The following is an 11,964-nucleotide window of genomic DNA, read 5'->3' as shown; positions in this document are numbered from 1 at the left end:
GGGTAAGTCCTACAATTCCTACTTTACTAACACCTACCTAAATACCATCATAAGGGGACAACCAGGAGCAGCCCTTAGTCCAGCCCACCCTTTCAGGATGTAGCAGAGCAGAGAAAATATATCCAGAACATGCTGAACCTGGGCAGTAGCCGCAGGTGAGCCAAAAGTAAATAGGTAAATAGACAAACAAATAAATCAGCTGACCAACCGTTCAGGCCCCCATGCCTGTCAAGGCTAGGGTGCCTTTCAAGACCCCAGCCTGGCTGGGGTCCCCATCAATCTAAAAGAACCCACTTTCCACCCTGACGATTATTATTCTTCTCCCACTGTGACACCACAAGTGGCAGGCGCGTTGCACACCTGCGATGTTTCACATGGGACAGCCCTGCACTCCCACCCGCAAGTCGGAGAACAACCATGATCCGCTCAAAGCACTTCCCCTCTGCTCCCTATCTAATTCCCTGCCCCCTCCCCCCAGACCTGTATCGGCCAACCTCTGTGTGCTCTGAAGCTGCCTCCTCCTCTTCCATGGGGGTGCAGTACCTGCCAGAAAGGCTCCCCTCTCTCTCTCAGCTTTCTCCTGCTGTACCTGTACCAGGGTTACAAAACGCGCGCGCGGAGCGCGCGCGGCGCCGGACCCCCGCAAAGCGCGCAAAAAAAGGCTCACGGCTCACGGCTCCTGTGCCAAGAGCGCACATGCGTCCGGGCGGCGCGGGGGCCAGCGGGAGTGCGCGGACACCCCCAGCACGCGCGGAGCCGTCCCCGCCCCCCTCCGCCCCCTGCCCCCCCGGCCCCCCCCGGCCCCCACCCCCCGCCGACGCCGGACCCCCGCAAAGCGGCAATAGTATTTACATAGTCATTAAATATTTGTGCCATTCACATCTTAAATTCTTGCATTTTTTTCCCTCTCCTATATCTGTTTACCAAGAGAAATGCTGCATCAGATGATACTTACAAGACAGCCTGGAAATTTTAACATATGAATTCTCTGTAATTTCTTTTTTCCTTTTTTTCCAATCCTCCTTATCTTTTTTCTCCTAGCGTTCATTTACTTCTCACTGTGAAATTGAGAATTAGAATCTTTGTCTTCCATATCATTTTAAGCTTTTATATATATATATAACGCTACAAAAAAAAGGTGCTGATTTACCTTCAACCACAGAATAGGCAGTGAGAGTCAAAGATAGGAAAAAAGTGAGTAGGAGGAATCAATGACTAGAAGAAGGAGATTACCTGGGTCAGTCATATCTCATGGATTAGAACATCATGTAGTGATCCTTGGAGACATACTAATATGGATATGAGTTTCTCACATCTCCTCAAGGCTGCTTTTGAAGCACAGCTATTCTATTCCCTCAGCATATTTGACCTCTCTACACTATGATCTTTTTGTTTTCCAGAAACAGTAAGTCATGTCTGGACAACGAGTACCATGGGCTAGTTTCTCATGTATCACCACAGAAAAATAGACATTTAATTTACTTTCAGAATTCGTCCAGCTTATTAGGAATGACAGCAGTGAAATAAGAACCCACAACAAACACCTTGTACCTACAAGACTAATATCAGTACCTGCTGCACTATTCTGAGCAAGTGCACATGCTACAATGAATTGCATGATCCACTCAGAAGTATCAGGTCTGAATTTGCAGATTTGCAGAGTGATACTTATAAAACCACTGGAGAAAGATACCTTATACAGCCTTTAGTCATGCTGGGAAGAGAATGACAGTCTTTCTCAATCTCAGTGTAACAGTTTACTAATACTTTAAAATTTTCAAGGGGGACTTTATTGATACCGTAAAAACAAACAACACCCAATATTACCAAGAAGATCATTCCAATTAGAAAACTGCAAAATTAATATACCCTTTTAGACAAAACTGTGCATTTGCCTCCTTGTCCCTGAGAAATGATGACATGACTCATCACAGAGGTAGAGACAATTCAAACTGCAAATACATCCTTAGTGAGCCACTTCTTATTGATTTGACCATAGGGGTAGAATGATTAGAGGTCTACTCTTGCTGTATCTGGAGGTCTTGGGAGGAGGTAGAAGAAAAAGAAGGAAAACGTGGCACATAATTACCTCTGTGTTTCTTGCAACATGAGATAATACAGTGTAAAAAAACTTTCATTCTTTTCACAGGAGAAACTATTACTGGGAAACATATAATGTAGAATGAGTGAAAGAAGGTTTATTCAAACAAGAAAACTAGGCATAAAAAGACTAAATCCCTTAAGGGGAAAAAAAAAAGAAGAAAAAACTTTCAAAACAAAACATAAAAAGCAGTTCAAGAAGTTCTACTGTAAAGCTAAGCAAGGTGTCACCTCTTTCCACATTCAGTGCAGGACTCCTTGGATGTCCTACTTCCTCCATTAAACTTTGTGACCACCAGACATGTCAACCACTTTATCATATTCCCCATTTTCAAAAGCAGGAATCTTAGCACTGCTCAGATATGGTACTGTTAGCTAATTGTTTTAAGGTAGTGGAGAAGGTGTTAATACCCATGGAGAAGAGATACAGTGGTAAACTGCAGCGGAGGAACCCAACATCTCCAAGAGAAAGCTTCTCACAGATTACTTTAAACCATGCAACTATACTGCCTGGTCATTTGAAGGGAAGACAGAGAATGGTGGTATGTAAGCAATCCTCTGCTCTAACTTGTTCTCTTTTCACTTTTGGATAGACAAGTAGAGCTTTACAGAGGTTCCTTCCTCATCATCACTCTGTGGATGGAAGTAAAGGAACCTCTCCCAAGGAAAGAATACATCCATTACAAGCTACATTAAAACCAGAAACTATTACTGATTTATTTCAACACTTGGGTTGCAATAACTGCATTTTTTCCAGCTATCCATAGCTTATATTACCAAACATCTTTAATTTATATTAACATATCAAATATTTTCATCTCTAAATGGGAGATATTGTAACTTTTCCTTACTGTGTAGTGTCCCATGCACTCTCCTAACTCCGCACTCTTGGTGTAATTTTTTCACTTAAGGTAGCCCTTTATTGAAAGAGATCCTTTGCCAGTCTACTAGTAAGATTTGTGCGATATGAAAATCCATTTAATGTTCATGTCAAGAAATTATATTGATTAACCACATTTTTTTTACTTGCCAAACCTACTATTTAGCAGAATGGTCAAGTAATAGTTGGTACTGTCTAAAACAGTACTTTTTTTTTACTACTAAAATTCCCAGACTGTAGCAGTCTAGACACTTCGAAGACAAAAGAACCACTAGACTTCTACCCTGGAAAGGTGTATGAAATAATTTTCCTTAAGAGTCTCTTCTTTTAGAAAACTTAGTGAAGTCAGAATCTTACTTGAGATCGCACTTGCAAACAATTATCCAGTGCTGGTTTCTAATGAACTATTTTTATTTGTCCAAGAGCAGATGACCTCAAAAATATAACTGTGTTGCCTTCTTTTGCCAGGTGTATATCTAGCAAATTTCAGAGCTCTTTACTAGCTTCATTGTCCATGTATTTTCACTGCTGCCTCTCAACAGGAGAAAGGTGATTCTTATTTCTATCCAACCTTGTGCCAGCATAGAAATATCTGCTGTGTTTTTTTGCACACAGCCCTTTCATAGGCAGCTGCCTAATCTTGCACGTCTTTCAGTATTCTTTCTAACTGGTACTCACTAGAGCTCAGAAAGGAAGAGCTCCAAGAAATAATGATTTTCCTTAGCTTTTTATTTTGGAACTAGATCCCCTTATCCTCTTGAAATTCCTGAGGCCATTTCCCTTCTACTTACTTGCAGGTCAATCATTCATGATCATCTCCTTTATGGAAAAACATGTCTCTTGGTCTTTCAGGAAATAGAGTTATTCTGGGATTTTTAAGGTTAGAAAGACAGACAGCCTTCAGTTTACAAGGACAGCCATTCAACTGCTCCTGAAGAATACATTATTAAATGGACTAATTCAGATATGACATTACAGTTATGCCATAGATAAACTGTGACTGGAATCTTGTCCAAGCTTTCAAGACAGAAAGTCAAAATACCTAAAGTTGTACATCAAGGCCAGGCAGGACCTTTGAAAAGGAATGCTGTCATCAAGTAATTTCACAAAGCCAATTCTGTAGAAAACATGGGAAAGTAAAGGAGGTGAGAATGGAGACCAAGCTGACAGTTGAACTGTTAAAAGCGGAACATTTATTCAAACACGATTAAGTGGCAGTATATGCAGACTCACTGATCAAAAGCGTGATTCGGTGTGCAATTTTGCCCTGGATTAATATTTAATAATAGATTAACATTTAAGCAAAACACTTATGGCAGTAGGCACCATGACAAACAGAACTGTGATGATTAAAAAAATTCTATCATGGAAACAGGACTCTTTCTCTTGTCTTAGAGATGAGTTCCTAAGTCCCCATTTGATGTGTATTGTTGCAATTCAAATACAGGGTAAAGTCACAAATAATGACTGCCTGAGCACAGTAAAAAGTTAATTATGGCCTTATGTGTTGGTGACACTTTTGACAAGCTTTGGGGTTTTTTCCTTAGTCTATGACAAACTCATGAACAGAGCACGTACGGTTGGAATGCCGTAAGATTTCATTAAATATCTACTACACTTAATTCCTTTATATTGTATTTGCTTTTTTTGCATCTCATAGTGGAAAACGTTATCCATTTACTCAGTATGCATGCAATTTTCAAATCTGACAGCCTAGACTCCAATTCACATTAGACACTCCAAATAGAATGTGACTTTCAAAGATACAAAGGTTTCACAGCTTTAGTTTCAAGAAATAATTTCACAATATTGAGGCAAAAATCTTACTGAACCCCCCCCTTATATATTGAAAAAAATATTTTTAATATATAAAGACAGACATATTCAAAGAATTGAAAAACACTATTTTTTTTCACAAGCTCACTGAGTTAAAGTTTTCTTTTTCCCTACCAAAGAAGGTGAGGAAAAAATGAAATATCAAAATTAACATGAACCAAAATTATGAGTGGGAAATTACTCAGGGTACTACAAGTATTTACTCGTAGCCATTCTAAAGTGTTTTGTTTTGATTTCTAGATTCTTTTGCCTATTGTGAAGTGAAAAGAGAATTTCAATTCAATAATGACTTGGAAACAGCTCTAAAATTATCACAATAGACATGTTCTAAACTGAAAACAATTGTTTAAATCAAAGTTACCCAAACAAAAGTTTGGCTTCAATGAACTGGTATTTCATTATGAAAACTTTTTTTTCCCCAGAAGTAAACAAATACCCTTTCAATATACTTGTTTTTCATACCTTGGAAAAGTTCCTTATTTATCTATATCCCAGTTTGTTATCTCCATTAATTTGTGAAAATGGAGATTTTTCTTTCATTTGCAAAAATAATGTTAGATATTATTCTAGCTATTTTACTCTATATAGGAATTCTAGTATCTTATACCTAAATAAGTTTCACTGTGCAAAAAACTATTTCCAAGAAAACTCTACCTTTTCTAGGTTAAAACCTGTCTGAACTCCATTTTGAATAGTACAAGAAGATAATTCCTAGGATATTACCTCTAAAGAGACATAAACAAGACAATTAAGAGTTATTTGGTAAGAAAAGGACGAAGCATTCAAAGGCTATGAGTAGCCCAAGTAACAAGACCAAACTGACAGAATATTCATAGAACTTACTAGAAGAAGTTTTTGCCTGATTCCTTGGTGTAGTTTTTTCCATTGTCATATCCTCTTTGTTTCTCAGTCACACTCTCACCTTAACCCTTTCCTAGGTGACACCCTCACTGTGCTGCTCTCAAGCATTGCACTAGTAGAGCTACTCTATAACCAAAACCAACACACAAGGAAGCGGCAAGGAATTTTTAATTTGGGAAGACAGTTTAGGTATGGTCATACCAGATTTAATATGCTATCAGATCAGAATGGAAGCACAAGAGTAGTATTTTACCATCAATAGTATTGAATGTAGGTGAGCATTTCTTTAGCCAAACTACAATAGACATAATGGGAAGTCATGCCTCAAATCCTATGTTCAGTTTTGGGCCTCTCACTACAAGAAAGAAATTGGGGTGCTGGAGTGCGTCCAAAGAAGACCAACAAAGCTGGTGAAGGATCTACAGAAAAGGTCTGAGGGGTTGGGGGAACTGGGGCTCTTTAGTTTGGAGAAAAAGGGGCTGAGGGGAGACCTTGTCACTGTCTACAGCCTCCTGAAAGGATATTGTAGCAAGGTGGGGGTTGGTCTCTTTTCCCAAGAAACAAGCGACAGTAACAGGACAAAAGGAAACAACCTCAAGTTGCATCAGGGGACATTTAGATTGGATAGTAGGAAAGATTTATTCATGGAAAGAGTAGTTAGGCATTGGAAAACGCTGCCCAGGGCAGGGAAGTGGTTGAATCATCACCCCTGGAGGTATTTAAAAGACATGCAGTTGTGGCACTGAGGTACATGTTTTAGTGGTGGACTTGGCAATGTTAAGTTAATTGGTGTACTTGATGATCTTAGGGGTCTTTTTCCACCTAAAATATTCTATGATTCTAGAGGATTTTATGATAATTTTAAACATAATTTCCTTGTTCAGATGTTGCAGCCATTTGTGAATGGTAGTGTCTTAATCCCAATGCAATCATCTGTGGACTGCAGGGGTTCACAATTGCATAATCATCTTTTCATTAAGTCAGATACAGGATCTGGAAGTTCCTTTTAAGGAACATTTCAGAAAAAAGCTGATTTTACATTCTCTAAATAATCTTTTACATTTCCAACCTATTTCTCTATATGGAAACTGAAATTTTAAGAATGAACTTCCACTGATTTTTTCGAGGCAGTGCTTAGCAAGGCCATACTCTTCAACTTGACTGAGTTCTTATGTGTTCATAAGAAATTATTTGCTCCAGGACTGTTGCCTTCCTCTCCTGTAACTGTAGCACCGGCCAAGAGTAACTGAGGTTATCTGAGGCTGGGATACTCAAATGACTGTATGAAGTGGGTAAGTAACTAGGTGTAGCAGTTTGAGCCACGTTAGAAATCTAAAAAAATCCAATTTTCAGGCTTCTCCACCCCCTCCCACAATTATCCCAACACTACTGAAGAGGAACTTTCAGGCCAGAGGCTTCTATAGGAGAAGGGGGAAGTATATATGTTTATTTACACAAATAAATACTATACAAGCTAAAGACAACTATATATATATTACATCTCTATCAATCAGTCCTTTCAAGCCCCTCCTTTAAGTTTAGTCCAGGAAAGAGCCTTTTCAAGGCTGGAAAGTAACCAGTCCCTCTGTGGGAGTGTTCTGGGCTTGAATGCTCCCCCCTCACCAAGTTCCAGTTGTTTGTTGCAGTCTCTCCTCCTCATGAAGTCCAGGAAGATAGCTCTGAGTCCTTGCTCTCCTGCTGCTGTGTGATCTCTCTCTCTCTCTCATACCTTGGTTCGTAGGCTGCTGCAGTGTGGTTCTGCTTATCAAGTGTCCACGTCCTGGCATGTGGATTTCTCCTCAGGTTTTCGGTTGTCCTGCGTGGCAGAGACATCCTCTGGGCCCCTTCTCCCTCTCTCTGGGCAGGGTCCGTCTCCAATTTTGCTTGGGACTCTCTCTCCCGAGCGCCGGGCCTACCTCCACAGCCTGTCCACTTGGCTCAGCTTCAATGCTGAGCCTCTCCTCCACTTACAGTGGAGGGACAGAAAGCCCCCCTCCACAGCTTAGCTGTAGAAAAGGAGGGGGGAGAAGGCTTGGCTACAAAAGCCAGCCTCTCTCCTCTTACCTCAAGTCAGGTTCAGGTGCTCACATGAGTCTCTTCCCTCACTGCACACACTCAAAATGCTGCCTCTAACTCTGCTCTGGGCTAGGCAGAGCTGGGGGGCCGCAGGGCTCCCCTCTCCCCCCCCCGGAGGGGAGAGAGGGAGCCCAGCCACCCCCTGGCCTTCCACACCTACGCAGCAGACACCAACAGCAGCCAACAGCTTCCGGTGGGCTGTGTATATATGATTTTGAGCAGAAGCGAACAACATGAGTGGTGATTGGCTCTTCAGGGAACACTGCCCTGGCACCCAATCACCTCTGAGCCCCCCTCTTCTCGAGGGGGGGCCAATCTCAAACCATGACACTAGGTCACAAACCAAGGGACAAGACTGATAAATTCAAACCTTATATGAATGTTTCTGTCATTCTTTTCCTTTTTAATACTCTGTTGCTTTGTGCAACTAGTGTATCTCTCCTAGGTCTTTTTACTTTATTCAGAAGCTACATAGTTTACCATACATGAGCCTTACAGAAGACTGGAATATGGATAAGACTGATTCAGAAACATTTGCTTATCAATTAATTCTTCATCTAGGTTCTGTGAGTAATATAAAATAGAATAAAATCTATTGTTATCTAGTTCTGCCTTAAGGCAGGGGTACGCTGAAGAAAGAAAGAGGGTTTGGTGAATAGTGAAATACATCAGCAGTCAAGAGATCTTATTTTAGGAGCTTTTCACCTAAAACTGCCTCTATTACCCCCAGAATTTACATTTTGTAAGAATGTCATTTGATCTATGCCGTGTCTCAATTTTCCTTAAGCAAGTAAGAAATCCTCCCTTGCCTCTCACACACATTTTAGTTACAATTCATCCAGAATTGGAAGACAATCAGCTATTGCAGTAGTGAGAGCAAAACTGGTAGAACTATCCAATTACTCATTCCAGCACTGTAACACATTTAAAGACATTTAGGCAAAAATTATGACACTACCATGGATAGCAAAGAGAATGGTATTTCTTTTAACCAGATGTTAGCATTTATGTTACTGTTATACTATTTACATATAATTTTTAAAGTCCTTAAGCCCCCTTTTCAGAGAAACATCTACTAATAAAAGGTCTCTGCAATTGCAAAACTCTTGCTATTGCATCAAAAAATGCTATAGCATGATACTTTCCCATTAAAAATATTTTTACATCAGAAATGGTAAGACAAGTAAAGTGCACAGGAAAATTATTTTTGGAAATCACATTCTTGTCCTACTAATCAGACAACCTGACTCTATGAACAGCCTAAATCCCTCATCCCTATTTGTTCCAAGGCAGTAAAATATCCTTACATATTTGCAAGAAAACCAAGCAAAACAATCATATTAAAATAAATATGGCGGTTGTATTTGTATTCCCTGACTGTAATCTCATGTCTCCCTCTCACTGGTCCAGAAAATTAAAACCACCTGTCAAGTCTTACATTACCAAATTAATTAGATAGCTGGAAGCTAGGAACAGGGAGCAGTAAAAGAAGCTATAATGTACGTGAATGGGTGTTCATGAGCACATTAATTACCATCTATTGGCGGGAATTATGCTGACTCTTTCTATGAAATACATTAAGATGATTGGGTATTGTCCTGAATCATAATTGAATATTTACCTTTTTGACAAGAGGTATAAACTTCTTTAGGAAACCATTTTATTAGCCAATCATTTTTAAAAGGAATTGGAGAAGAAAAAGAGGACAGGTAAATAGTTGATATTTTTAAAAAATTGGTCTGTCTTTAAACCTTTAATTCCCAAAGATTTATTCTCAGGCAAGGCTGGCTTTTTTAAGCTTTGAATTAATTAAAAAAAAAATCAAGAATGAGAAATACCAGTTATTAGCAAAAAGAGAGAGAGTCAATGGTGACAATATCAGTTATGGTGCTGTAAATATTAAATCCAGTGGAACTGCTATGTCTGGTTAGTATGAAATTCAGTATAAAAAGGAGAACAAATGCAATCAAAATAATATTTTTTTAACATTTGACTCATCAGATCATATAAAAAACAGTACCCAGAGAGTTAAAAACATCAGTGGGGCATAAAAATAAAGAGGGATACTTATGTGAAACTTTAATTGAGTTCATTTATTACAATAATTATAAATTTAGCTCATTCTAATATAATTCTTAACATCTTCCTAACAAGTGTTGCCTTGGAGTTTTTGATTTTTTTTTAATTTTTGCAGATTTTAGAAGTAGCTCTATTATATCCCTCACCCTTTAGCACAGTAGTTACACATACTCAACCCTATTACCCCATTCTATATCAATTCCCCCTAAATTCCAGTAGCATATTTAGTCTCTTTTTCAAGGTAGGCCTTCATTCCGCTTAAGAACATCTGCACCCTGGCCTGGACAACAAGATATAACCCAGGCAAAGCAACCTTCAAACCCAGAACTTTGGAAAGCCTCCAAGGACAAGGAAGATGAATGTGAGGAAGAGGGGGCCCCAAAACTCCCCTAGACTTAATTCCCGAGGGGTAGGTTGGGGGGCAGAACGGGACAAAGGCCAGGGGGTAGACAAACAGGGATTGGATGGACATCATTATAAAAATTGTAACACCTGGGTCAGGGGTCATGCACGTGGTTTGTATTCTCAGAGCCTGAGAGGCTTTGTTAAAACTTTCCCTTATCTTATCTCCTACTTAAATTGCCCTGGAGTTTTTTTCTGCCTGAATCTTTTAGGCAACACAAGTATTATTTTATAGTAGGGGGATGTCTTTCTGGCCATAAACAGTGGGATGGGGGTGATTTGAAGCTTCTGAGAAGGGCATTTTCAAAGGGTAACAATTGCGAGATGTGAACACTGATGTAAAGAATATTTAAAAAGGAAGAGTGAAATAAAAGAGTAGCCTATCAAGAGTTCATTTCCAAAATTATTGAAAGTCCCAGAAGTACTAGTCAGTGATGGTGAATTTCCACAGTGTCACAAACTTGCATATAATACAGAGAAATTTCTGAAAATTTAAACTGATAATCAGAAATACTGTTTCCTCCAACTCTGTAAAAACAGGAGCAAAATATTCCAAAACTACCAGCTCAGTGTCACTTGAGCCCCTTTATTCCACTGCAACAACAACAACAAAAACCAAGTTTCTTTAAGAATCTTATTTCAGGGCTGGCTAATATTCAAGGTAAAGAACGATTTATGTTTTGTCTGGAGCACTTTACATTCAAAATACATGCATATTCTTCTTTTAGAATAAGAGATGTTTCTGTTGCTAACTCACAGAAATTCCTATAAAAGTAATCTCTTGCTCAGAGCCCCATCCAATCTGGCCTTGAACATATCCAGGTAATTGTTTTAAATACAAGTTCCTTCCAGTGCACATTTCATTTCCTGGCCAAAACCAGTATACTCTTATCTTTCTATACCTTTTCACAACTCCACTTAGTGAAACAAGGAAATTTTCATATACCTCATACTTTCTACCTGATAAAACCCAAGATCCAAAGGTATCTTAGAGCACAGTGGGCAGAGTGTGGATAGAACTGCAGAAGGTCCCCTGAGCAAGGACTAAGGAAATTATATTCTTCTTGCTTGATAATTAGCCAAAATCCTTTCTATAAGAGCTGAAATCTCTCAAAATATTGTGGCACATATGCCCCCTCCTGAGAGCAACTTTCTAAACTTTTAATTATAATGGCTATACCATACACATGACCATTCAAATAAAAACCCATCACATTATTAGTGACATGTATGGGATTAACTTAAGATCATGGGACAATTCGGCACATTGGTTCTGCACAGAGATTTTCCTGATGTTCAATGACAGTCTGTGAAGTTGTATTTATTTTCTTCTTTTTCCAATATCCTTTTAAAGAAAAACAGGTAATTCAGCTTAGCTCAAGTTCAAAAATATTTGATTTTAAGCTAGGACTAATTATATGATAAAAACTAATATTTCAGGTGTCCTGCCAAAGAAAATCATGAAAATGTAAAACAGTTTTGACAAGGGTGAGGTTGGCTCCATTTGCAGGTTGACATTCAACCAAAATTTTCAAAATTACTTGCTATAATAAAAGATTTCCGAAACCCTTGTAAGGATATAATATTTTTTGTAAACATATTGCTGCTAGATTTATTTCCCCAATTACTTGATATTTACAGACTCTAAAGAAATGTTTGACACTTAAAAGCTGACCTTATATTTTCCTGAATTTACTATCCTGACATATTAAAGGAGATAGTAATTGCTC

This window comes from Neopelma chrysocephalum, unplaced genomic scaffold, assembly GCF_003984885.1.
Source record: "Neopelma chrysocephalum unplaced genomic scaffold, ASM398488v2 Primary Assembly neopelma1_22b, whole genome shotgun sequence".
Lineage (NCBI taxonomy): Eukaryota > Metazoa > Chordata > Aves > Passeriformes > Pipridae > Neopelma > Neopelma chrysocephalum.
This window is presented reverse-complemented; position numbering follows the sequence as displayed.